Here is a 13,116-nt window from a genome sequence, read left to right on the forward strand (position 1 = left end):
AGTTTGAAACAGGATTATCTTGAGTCATTACCTGATGGTGTAAATTATCAACAGAAGGCAATATATCCTGAAATTCTCTTTAGTATTTATTAATGCTAGGTTAATTTGCATGCTGATACACACACACACACACACACACACACACACACACACACACACCCACGCATACACAAACAATCAAGACTTTAAACTGTGTTCCAAGACAAACTCATTAGGAGTGTAAAAGTTGCTTTGTCTGGGAGGGCGTGAGACTGGTTTTAATGTGTTTTTTGCTCTTTACAGACAGAGCAACTGTTCTTTGGTTAATTAAAAGACAGGACTGAAACACAACCAAAGGCAAATTGCTTCATTATACTGTATTAGACTTTATTTTAACCAAGAAAGCACACCCATCTCTGCATGGCATAAGTTCATTCTTTGACTGGGGTACTGAATTAATGGTTGAAGTGTTGTAAAATCCCAGAGCCCTTGTAATGACCAGTATATCGCCCAACTCCTGACATGAAGTCATGGATGTGCAAGAAATAAGCACACTTTCTTTAACACTGGTGGTGATGTTAAGTGATATAACAATTTGCCAGTGAAAACAAATGCATTAAACCTCCATGTTCAGTTGTGCATATTTCACATATTTCAGGCCAATTTGCATGCCTGGTTACCAGGGCAACTGGTTACAAAAAGTCAGAATAGAGCAGGTAAATTCAGGCTATACAAACCATGGTCATCATTAACCCCAGCCAAGTATTTATCAATGCTAGGTTAAAGCTTCAGCAGCAGATCAACATTGAACAAATGTAAGTACCTGTAGTTGTGTGAATGTTCATCCATGTGCATTGTGTTTCTGTTGGTCTACAATTAAACCTTTAAAACCCTAATTAGTTAAGGGTTTTCTGAAACGGCTTCCACCAGCAATGATTAAAAAGAAATGCTACTAGGAAGAGGGAAGATGTTAGAGGAGATAATGTATGCAAGTGTGAAATGATTAAAAGATGGACAAGCAAAGCTTTTAACATGAGAAAATAGCTACAGGCAGAATACTGATTCATGTGTTGATGTTATGAGAAAACCTGAATTAAACTCTGTTACATTTTGCATTTGGACTCCATAGGTGTGTTATATTTGAGAAAAGTAGTGTGTGTTGTAAACACAAACTGAACAGATGGATCAGCATTGTGAGGATTTCTGAAATTTATTGGGAAGTGGACATCTGTGTGGTCGAACATATTCATATATATATATATTTTTTTCTTTTCTAACCTTAACCAAATCAGACTGAAAGCTAAAACAATGTGGGGAAAATATTAAAAGCAGCAGCAATGACCTGTTTAAGACTAAAGACTAGGACAATGGATCAACGTTTCCTGCAGGAGTCAAAGGATTTTTGGGTAGGATGTTTTAGCCTTTGTTCAGCTCTGCCGCCATCCCCTCCCTCTCTGATTAAACAGATTTTCAGGTATTCATACTTCATGAATTGAGTGAGTTGCTGTGTTCAGTTGACTCGGCTGTCAATTTCACCAAAATGCTAGAGCATGATTTGCACCACAAACGCCAACAGAAAAGCATTGCAATACTTATTTCACACATTTTGTAAGATTAGGTTATCCTGCATCAGTCACTGGAAATAATGTTAATACGTTCTGTTGCATTTAGATCATGCTGGCAAGTGTTTGCATAACCAAAACAGCTCAAACTGCATCCTTATCAAGCTGTAAAAGTACCTTAAATAAGCCTAAAATAAGGATATTTAATGGATATTTCATATAACCCATCCTTCAGAAACTCCTTTCCTTGACACATGCAACCTATTCAAATGCAAAACAGTGATCGTTGCCAGGAGGTGACAAGTTTGGATCCCGCCTGCAAGATTCAGAAAGTAGATGGAGGTTATCATCATTGATCATCCATCTGCCAGAGAAACAATTAGTCTAATTGCTGGAATAAACAGGCGCATTACCGACACACACATACTGTGGGATAATTTTGAATCCAACCTTTAGCACTGCTGTCAGAACAAGGCCAAAACAAGCAACTTTGTTGTTCAAATATAGCTCAAACAAGCACCTCTTTCTTTCCCCCCGCAGACTGAAGAGGGGGGACGATCAGCATGCCCTACTTTAGTTTGCTATTAATTGACATGACATTATTTTTGTCTTTTAGGGTTGCCACTGTCAAATAAACATTTCTATTTATGCTTTAATGCCACATGGCATATTTTTTTCTGTTTTTTCATAACATTGTCAACTTAAATCAGTCAAGTCCAAATATGTAAATCAGCAATGATTCTTATATGCATATTTTGACACTGACAATGCTCATTTATGTTTCTAATTATTCATTTCCTCATATGCAGTGTATAATAAATGAGGGGCAGCTTGTTTTTATAGCTTACGTTAAACATTTGCATATTTCTTTTTTAAACTTATCATGTGAGAAAGAATTCACTTCATCTACTTTTTACACTGCAGAAGATCCTGAAGCCAGTTGCAGCATTTAAACATGCTTTCTAAAACCCCAAAGCATGAGGGTTGATAAAAGCTCCTTTAGATATTGTACATAGAAAACCAGTCTATCATAGCTCGTTCCATTTTAGAGCAGACCCTCATTTTAATTACTATACATGGTGAATTAGCTAATGAATAATGAATGGATTCCTCATACTAAGTGCTCTGACTGCTAATGCACTTGCGAGTCTGTCACTCTACAACCCCCTCACACACTGCCAATGTTGCGTTCACATTCTGTCTTCTTTACCCCCCACCCCTTCTCTCTCATCTGAATCATACACACAATTTCTTCCCATCTCTGCCTTTTTCACTCTCACTGAGATTTGATTAGATTTCCTTCTGTAAGGAATTATTTAGTGATGAGAGTAGAGAACGAGAGGGAGAAAGAGAAAGGCTCCAGGACAGAGGGAGACAGATAGTGGCTCTCAGGAGAGTGAGGGAGAAGGTGCTTCGAGGAAAGAGAGTGGAAAAAAAGCTTCCAGGATTAAGGTGCAGTGGAGCTGCAGACATGCAGAGAGGCTGAGAGAGACAATGTATGTGCACAGAATACTTAACCTCAAATTCAATGAAAGAAATAAAGATAAAAATATCAACAAATATGCATCTTTAAATGTAGGAAAACAATGTAATATGGAATCTTACAGGCACAGAATTGTGTATTTAACCAAAGTAAAGAAAACATGTTATCTCATTAGACAAAGGTTCAGATTTCTTTCATATGCACATTACCTACTTGCCTTTATCAGATTATTGTCCCCTTTCTCTGACAAACAGAGGCTCAGGAAATATTCATATCATTAATTTAACAAAAAGGTAATAATTCCAAGTTCGAAGTAAAAGCGTTAAATGTTATCACCAAGATGCACTTAAAGTTCTAAAAATAAAAGAAAAAATAATGCAAATATCGTTCTGCTATATATTTTGTTAGATTGCATGCTGGTGTGGTCATTATGGTCACCTCACAGCAAGGAGTTTTCCTACTTCAAATCTCAGCTGCAGCCTTTATTAGGTAGAGTTTGATGTTCCCCTAATGCCAGCATGGGTTCTGTCTGGCTACTCCAGCTTCCTCCACAAGTCCAAAACTATACATGTCAGGTTAATTTATGATAAATTGACAGTAGGGATTAATATGAGTGTGGATGTTTGTTTTTTTTTTTGTTTTTTTTGTCTGTGTGTCTGTGTCTGTGGCCTGTGATGGACTGGTGTATCCCAGCTCCATTAACTATCTCCCACCCCTCTACTATGCAGCCATGAATAGGAAAAAAAGTGTTTATAGCAAATGGATGACCACACATTTTGTCTCATTAGATTATTTATTTGTTAAAGGTCAATTTTAATTTCTCATTTATTTAACCAGGCTGAGATTAGAAATTTATTTTCCAAAAGTGATATGGTCAAGAAGGTAGCAAACCAAAATCCATAAGGCTTGTTCTCACTTCTAATGCTGCCGTTTTATCAGCCCCACCCCAGATGTCTCAAAATAATACAGAGGTTGCCCTTTATACTCAGTTTTCAACTTGGCAACAACATTGTTAAGCCAAAGCATGAGCTTTACAAGTAGTTTTTGTTCTGAAACAAAGTAAACAAAGTAGTACATGTGCTTGAATGTAACCAAGATTCTGTGGTAAACAGTAGAGCAATAACTATCTGTCCCGAGTTGCTGCAACTTAATTGTCCTCCATATCTCCATGTGCACACTTATTTTTTTTTTTTTTTGCATACGTTTCATAAGGACAGCTCAGCATAAATAGTGCTTGCTCTTGACATCCATTATTACCACAGCACAGCCTCAAGAATGCATCTTGTACACATGCTTCAGGCTTTGACTGGAGAGCAGGATTGGATGCTTTTGAAATGGGGAATGTCTTTCAACAATCATTTATAACCCACTAGAAAAAGTTTGGTGTAATTTTCTGCAGCGTTAAGCAATCATTTAAGCTCTCTCTGCGCTGAAGATCTACAGATCTCACTCTCATTCATTCTACCAGGAAGCTATGGTTCAGTTTAGTATTTTGTAGCATAATATGTCTTTAATATGAAAACAAATTTTACAGTTGTTATCTAATGTCAAGCAATTTTTTAGTTTTTTTTTGTTTTAGTTTATAATCAAGCTGTAGTATTTTTTTCTATATAATATTATAATCCGTATAACAGTTGTATAATAAAATACATGCAATACATGCAAATTAATTAAAAGCAATGCTTTAACAGTTTCTCAAATAAAAAAAAAAAAAGAAAATGTCTGAAAGTATTCTGTCAGCAGATTTACTAATTCCCCAACTACCAGGTTATTTGTGTAAATTACTTATATGTTTAGGAACACATACATCATTGTTTTTCATTTTTTCTCTTATAGTCTTAATGTTCAAAGTAAGGCAGCTAGAGTTGTCAGCTGGGGAAGTAAATTGGATTAAAATGCTCCTTTTGATGTGTAATGTGCAGAAATAAGAAACGGCTAGGACTTAAGCACATTCAACCGCTACAATCTAAAGACATGCGCATTAAGTGATTGGGAGACTCTAAAGTGTCTGTAGGAGTGAATGTGATTCCCTGTCTACAGTATATGTGTCATCACTTTGACAGACTGGAAGCATGTCCAAGGAATCGCAGGAATCCACCTAATCAATAAATAAATCCATGACATACAAAATCCACAAGTAGATAGTAGTAGATAGAATATTTGAGTCTAGAAGAGGAGACAGACTTTTCTTTTTCAGGCTCCTTGTCAGTGGACGCTGCCAACTTGAGAAAACGATGTTGATTCCCTCTGATTGGTGGAAGGATGGGTCAGCTGCTTTTCATTATGACTACTTAATAACAATATATATATCAGTCTGCACCCCTAAACCTATAACCTGTAAGTTGTCTTTGGGTCTAATTAAATCACAATAAACATACAAAATATCTGTGATATATATTACTCCCTTAATAATTACATGCACGTATCAACATGTGCCATGGATGATTGTGAAGGATAACTGCAGTGTTTTTCAGCTCATTGTTTTGGTTTTCTGGCCTGGAAAATGGATTTGAAACATGGCTGGCAGCTGTTTTAGGTTAATGAATTACAATTTACTAGGTGCCCAGCACAGAAATGTGGACAGTGCATATCTTGAGAACATCATGCAACATTTGGCAGCTAGAGAGACAGATTTTTATCCACTGCTGCTGGAGAGATATTACAAGTGTAGTGAATATTGAAATCCAATTTATCAAAGAGCAATAATCCAAAATAGTGTGGGTTTTTCTCTCATGGGTTATGAGTTCTTCAGTACATATTCAAGGCAATGATATATTGAAAATGCAAAAGCTCCTTTATGGATTGAGACAAACTTCTAGTATAGAATAATTTAGAAACCCCTTAGGTTAGCTTGAATATGTACTGTTGCTTAAAATAATGCATTTGATTTATTTTTGAGAAACAAGATTTTACAAGACATAAACATATCCAGGCAAATCTTGACTAAATTATACCTTTGCTATACACCTTGAACTATTGGCAGTTTAAAAGTTTTGAATTATTAGATGCATGCAATATCTCTTACCTTACTATATACATGGACCTGTAACACAAAGACAATTCCCATTAGCTGTAACAATAAAATACATATTTATAAAATCATGAATAACTGATAGTAGAACATGCACATTAAAAATAACAGTATCAAAACGAAGGTTGTTATTGAGCAGGTCTGTCACAACTATGACTAACCTGATGGTTTACATTTTACATAATTGTTTCCATTCGTCAGTATGAAATGAACTGGTCATATTCCATCATCTACTTCTTTTTTTCTGCCATGGTTAAATGGGGCACCAATTTTCTTCAAGTGCTTGGCTTAATACTCCAATCAGTGCATTTTGATGAACAATTTTTTTTTGTGTGTTTTTAATTAAATGAAAAACACATTATTTAACCCAGAGATGTCTACACAAACAACCAGTTTCTGTAAAATTTGTAAAATTTTACAATAATATTTTGCAAAACCAATATATCACACAATACAATTTTCACAATAATATTCACAAGTCAAATCAAAAGAGAGAGCTCAGAAAGATAGAAAACCTAATTGGCTGGATTTGCTACAAAAAAGCGGCGTCATATGCAGGACTACACCTAATCTAAACAGTGACATTAGATGAAAAGACAAATTAAGTGCAAGCTGTAATTATCCACATAAGAAATAATCACCAAATAAAATTTCATGACTGTGACAGCCCCGGTGTCAACTGAGTAAGATTTTTGACCTAAGGGGTAAAAAAAAAAAAAAAAAAAAAACAAAAAACTAGCAATCTGGAATGAAGAATAATCAGCATCATATTAGTTGGACAGCTCTGCCTCAGGCTAAGTGGGATTAAATATTAATATTTATATAGATGTAAAAAATATCCCAAAGGAATTCTGACTCATACTTGTGGACCAAAGTTTACTGTTTCAAGTGTGAAAAGACACAACTGTTTAGACCATGGACCATGTTTTTACTCCAATTAGCAGCTGCAGGATAAATTTCATCAAGTTAAAACTAATGTCTTTATTTGATCACCGTTAAGTTTACACATGTTTATTTTCATCATAGTAATAGGTATATTAATTCTGAAGTACTGTTCATTTAAATGTGGAAAACCTGGTGAGGAGGAAATTAGAATTTAAAAAGAAAAGAAGGCCTAACAGAGGATTTGAATGCAGTGAATTTTCAAGATTCATTAAAATTCAGCTTTATGCATGAGTCCAAATCCACCCAAATCTGTAACTACTTATTTATGTCACTCTAAATTTTAACCTTTTGTATTTTCTTATGCTGCTGATAAAATGTGTGTTTGTGTCTGGGGGGAGGTTGGGGGGTGTGACCATATATGGTAATTGTATGGTTTTTGTGTGCCCTGCCAGCTGACTACAGATGTAAATTAGCTAACTCAGGTACAATCAAAAGATAACATGTATGTTTGAAATTGTATATGATCCCCTATGAATAAAATAAAATAAAATAAAATAAAAGTGGAAATGGTTGTCCAAATTTACATTAGGCCACCTATAGTGGTCCTATAATGTGAAAAAAATAAACTTTGACCTATTCTTTAAAACCTTCAGTGCCAACAAGGTGGTCTCTTGTCAACTTGAGTTAGTTATTTGAACCATTGATTATAACAACTATAACATATCTTTTGATAAAATATTTAAGCTGTTATATTTCTGATGATTAACTTGGTAGATCTCTGTTGTCTTTGTATTTCATCATCAAACTTTATTACAGACTCGTAGTCCAAAACAACACACAACACAAAACAAAAATACAATAAAATACAAGAAAAAAAAAAAAAAAAACTTACTTAGGGCAGGCCTTGATAAATGTACACCAGACACCCTACAGAAGACATCCATACCAGTGTCTCCATAACTGAGACTGGTAGCGTGTAACACTGAGTCTTACATTAGTCAGGCACATTATGAGAATTACAACAGTCATTGACACGACAAATAAATGTATACATCAAATTCCTTAAAACTGCCTGAAAGGTTTTAAGCCCTGATGACACAAACAACTGACTTGCACTCTCCCATCTCGGTTTCTTCAGTAAAAGTCTGAGACAATCATTATACGCCACATTCAATTTGCGCATGCTTGCTCTTTTATAATTTGACCACAGATGTGAAGTGTATAAAGGTGTACAGTAAGCTTTAAACAATGTCTTTTTCACCTCATCTGTACATGGACCAAACCTCCGGATGAGCATGTTAGCCTGTGCATACATCAGGCGACACTGTCTATAGATGTCCGCATCATCAGTCAGATCATCAGTAATAACATGACCTAGATATTTACATTTGTTACAAACAGACAGAGTATTCCCACATAATGTAAACTGGGGAAATGTCAACCCTTTATCATCTTTTGTTCTACTGATCATAATGACACTCTTACTGGCATTATAAATGATATCATGTTCCATGCCATACTCATTTATAATATAAATTGCAAAATCTTCCGAACATTATTCACTAATGTTAGCCTTTGTCTTCTCAGAATAAAAATTAAATCAAATTTTATTTATAGAGTGCATTTCATGCACAAAGCAACACAAAGTGCTTTGCATAATAAAAACAAAGTCTGCATTTAAAAAACAAAATTTAAAAGTCTTCACACACCAGAGTATATAACCAGAAATTTAAACACACCTCACTGTAGTCTCTTTCACACAGTCTCACACACACACACTCACACACATACAAACAAAGTGCATGTACACTCCCCCACCTGCCCTTACCCCATTCTGTACAAACATGAAGTCCCATCCCTAGGTACTGTCTCTTAACTGAATGTAAGTATAAAAATATCAACAGAATGAAAACGTCTGGCTTGTTGCTGCTGTGAGGAAACTATATTAGTAGTTAAATTATAACAAATTTTGAGGTCATCCTCATGCTCAGTAGAGTACTGTGTATTTAATGTTCATAGGCCACAAAAGCATTTATTGAATGTAATTTTGTTACCCATTCAAATCACCTGTATATATATATATATATTTAAGGATTATTTTTTCTTCTTTAATGACATGATACAATCATTTCATTAGGGATTTCACATTGTGTTTTGAAATGCACTCACAACATGGCATCTTTGGTAATTACCATTCGCATCATTATCTGCATATTTTTTATTTATTTATTTTTTTTATCCACAGCCCAGTTTGCACTTTTTTCTTCTCTTCAATACAAGTTCCACACGTAAGATTGTGTTACCCTCCCAAAACGTTTGTCTTATTATATAATATATTGTTGGTAGCTTCCTATATATTTCTTAATATAATTTTTTTTCTTTTTTTAAAATCATTTACTGAGGGATGAACAAAAACGACTTGCCAGGGCTGGACAGTATGGCCTCAACCAGCAGTTTGGAAGGAGAGAACTGCCTCAGGTGGTAGCATTTGATCCATTGTAATTCTGAGGCAGTACAGTCTCAAGTGTAGAAAGGGAAACATGTCAAGCAGATTAATTGTGCAATAATAGTAAAAACTCCCATATTTCTGTATCAAATTGAACATCAACCCAGTTGTTAAATTGCCCACTGAGAATTGTCCTGATGCTCCAAATTTGCATCTCTGGCTATGCCCCACAGCTACTGTAATCAGGAAAAATATAGTTTCCTTTTTTAGTTAATGGTAATCTACAGAATAATAATTTAAAAAATAATAAAAATAGAACAAATACAGATAAATCACCATGAGAGTGATACAAACACAACACCAGTGCTTATCAGCATGTCAGCTGAGATGTTTAAACATGATCAAATAATGACAGAAAAAATGGGCTACATACTGTGTGCTGTCAACACTAGCTAAGCATAATCACTCAGCTATTAGCGATGAGAAAACACTAACTCAATCTCTTATGTGACTAAACCACAGCTAGACTTCGGAGTAACAAATTATAATTCTCAATTGTTTTCCTATTTGTGGATCTGAAGCTTTATGACATGCTTTGTTTATAGTTAAGATGCAGCTTTTTGAAAATAGTTGATTGTCATTTGCATTATTCCTACTCTGATTTCTTACTGACTTTACTGACAGTCTCCCACCAAGCATGATGCATTCACTGCTCAATAATCAAAGCAGATTAACAGAGAGAACAGAAAAGAGGAGGAGGAAGGAGTGGAGAGGCAAAAATCAAAATCACTCCTCTGAGAAAACGTCGGCTCAACTGCTTTCATTTGTTGAGTCCAAATATATTTGATGGTGGTTATTTTTAAACAGACCTTAATCCTCTTCTCACCCTTCAAATCGGGAGGTAGATAATTATAGTAATCTGGTCGAAGGGAATTTAATTCCAAGCTGTGAATGGCTGCAGTGGGATAGACTAGGTGCATTATGAAAAGAATATAGTGGCCTACAATTTTGACATGTAGATGACTACATATAAGCCACAATGAACATTGTTCAAGATCTACTTTTGCAATTTTGTGAAACTAATTAGTACCAAGGGGTGGCAGGTACTCAAATAAGAAAACCAGGCACATGGCAGGTATATACTTAATGAAAAATAGTCAAGAAGTACCCATTGTTCTTTTTTTCTCTATAGAGGACTAGTTTAAAAGACTTTCTACGAAGTAAGACAACTTCACAGTGTACTCCTAATGTTCAGTTCAACCTAGCTGCTTGTCTAATGTACCACATTTCATTTGAAGATATTCTGAAGCAGAGGAGATTTACAGACGGCCCTGCCATTGTAACCACACAGTTAAGCACTCTTAATGAACATGCATTTCTTGTCCTGCCCTTGAACGGGTCTGTGATTCTCCGCAGACTTGCTCCAGGGGTGCTCTCTGTGAAGCTGACCCAACACCCTGACCCCCCTGGAAGAAGCAGAGTGAAAAGAGAGTTTCACTGCAGGGATCAATACCAGTATTGCATTGTTATCACTATTCAAGTCAGTTAAGCAGTTTAGAAAATAAAAGGTTTAGCTCGCCTTAATCCTTAGCCAAGATATGAAGGTTATTTATCATATTTATGAACCATTTTTAAAAGTTTTATATGTGCATAATTATATTAATAACTAACACAGGATTATATAATCATATGGTAAATGTATATGAATGAATTTCACAGCAAAAAACTAATGCAATACACAGTAATTGGTGATTTATCTTATTTAAGAACGTTATACTATATTAGATACCTCAGTGGAAATTTGTGCATGTAGAGCATCATCAGTAGATTTGAATGTAAAATTATTGTGACAATCCCATATTTAAAGAGTTTGAACTTTGCAAACCCACAATAAGTCAATCTATGTTAAAATAGCAGAAATTCAAAACCACTTTTACCCATTTTTAGGAATTTTAAAACAAAAAAGTCCACACAATAATAGCAAGACATGTAAGGACTTCTCTAGACAAAAAAACAAAACAAAACTTACACTTGCTAACATCTGGATTTTCTTTACAGCAAAAAGTTATTTAATTGGTATTCAGTTACTCATTTACAGCAGTCACAAGTCATTAGTACTATCAACTGTGTTCAGCATTAATGGAAACATAAGATATGGGTGCACTTGCTCAATTTGCAAAGAAGATGCTGCAGTTAAGGCAAGAAAAGAGGGCCAAATTCACATTTTCTTAATAGAAACACACCTTTATCAATTTTAACAGCTCATGGACGCTATGACAGCAATAATTCACACAAGAACAGATGATGCTGGTGAATTATACCTTCCCCTAAAATATGTGACAGCTCACTCTGACACTGCTGTGTGTGGTTGAACACTAAATAACAATGTTATGCAGGGCTACTCAGAAAGAACATTGTAGTCCATCTTTAATTAATTAAACTGAACATGGAGAAGTGAGCAAATTTTAGAAAAATATTTAAGGTTGCATGAGGCCAAGGTGGAACTTTTTGTACTTAATGAGAAACTTTTTGTTTTAAAGGAAAAATAGTGCATAAGTCAAAACACACATGCTATTTATAGACTGATAATTACTATTTTGGAATGGCTATGTAGAAGTCCTGAACTCAGCCTTATTGAGATTTCTGTGGAAGAACTTGAAATAAGCAGTCACACCAGATACTGAAAGCAAGTTAGGCTTTCATGGAACTGTAACGTCTAAACAGATTAATAATCAAGTCTAACAATGTGCCATTGTTTTAACAGGGCTCCCTCTATTTACTTTTAAGCATGTGGTATTTAATATATCTATCCCCAAATATAATATATATATATGTATATATATTACACCCTATTTGTGTTTTAGAAGTTGCTTAAAACTTCAGTGCAATATTTAGTTCTGTAATTATGCGGAAACAGCCTACACATATTCTCACAGGTGCACACGGTACTCTCTTCAAGGAAGCATGGATGATTACATCCAGAGTGCTTTTTAGACTATGCTGTAGAGGCCAATTCATTTGGTGAAACCCATTAACTATACAGGAGCTATGTTGCCTTGTAGCTTTCATCTTGGGCATTTTGTAAGACTCCAAACATGATTACGAGCACTGGAGTCTGGCCTCAGAGTGCATACTGATCAGAGCCCAACTAGAAGTCTCCCCACTAAACGAATTCATCACTGCTGAGTCCGAGCAGCAACATTCTCCTTTTAAATTTTGAAGAAGTTCTGTTCCACTTTACATATTTATGCTTAGAGTCATGAGCAGTGTGTTTCAGCTAAGGCAAGACATTAGGAGCATTTTATTTCTGTTTATTTCTGAGGTTTCTTTACTTTCCTCTCAGCAGAAGAGCTTACTAGTTAGCCACTGGCAGTGACTTGAATTTGTTTAATCAAAATTTAGGGACATTCTTCCACCTGATACAGTGAAAAGGGTTCAAATTACAGGATTCAAATGCACAAAGGCCTTTCTTTGGGGCATGCACCAAGACTTCCCAAGTCATATGCATGTACATATTGAAGTGGTTGCTGTTGGGCCAGCTCAGGACACAAAACAAACGAGCAATGTTTCTGTCCACGGTGCTAAAAGAAACAGAATGGATCACTTGTGTTCTTTGAAAAGTCCCCTAACCACCTAATCTTACACACCCAGCCCTAACAAATTAGTGCTATTCCTTTCAATTAAGGAAAATCACAAACCTTATGGAAAATTAAATACAATATAAGCTAAA

General features: G+C 35.3%; 1 protein-coding gene across 2 annotated transcripts in view; it reads left to right on the top strand.

The window, feature by feature from the left end:
• The window catches only part of lrrc4cb (leucine rich repeat containing 4C, genome duplicate b), a 47,452-nt gene that overhangs the window by 21,819 nt on the left and 12,517 nt on the right, over positions 1–13,116 (top strand). Inside the window, exon 2 of one of the 2 annotated variants that reach the window (XM_041980043.1) lies at positions 10,803–10,901. The exons of the other annotated variant lie outside the window; for it this stretch is intronic. The gene's annotated coding sequence lies outside the window, so the exon portion shown is untranslated. The remainder of the gene's footprint in view (positions 1–10,802; positions 10,902–13,116) is intronic. 2 annotated transcript variants of the gene reach the window in all.

Source organism: Melanotaenia boesemani, chromosome 1 (assembly GCF_017639745.1).
Source record: "Melanotaenia boesemani isolate fMelBoe1 chromosome 1, fMelBoe1.pri, whole genome shotgun sequence".
In the NCBI taxonomy this organism is placed as follows: domain Eukaryota; kingdom Metazoa; phylum Chordata; class Actinopteri; order Atheriniformes; family Melanotaeniidae; genus Melanotaenia; species Melanotaenia boesemani.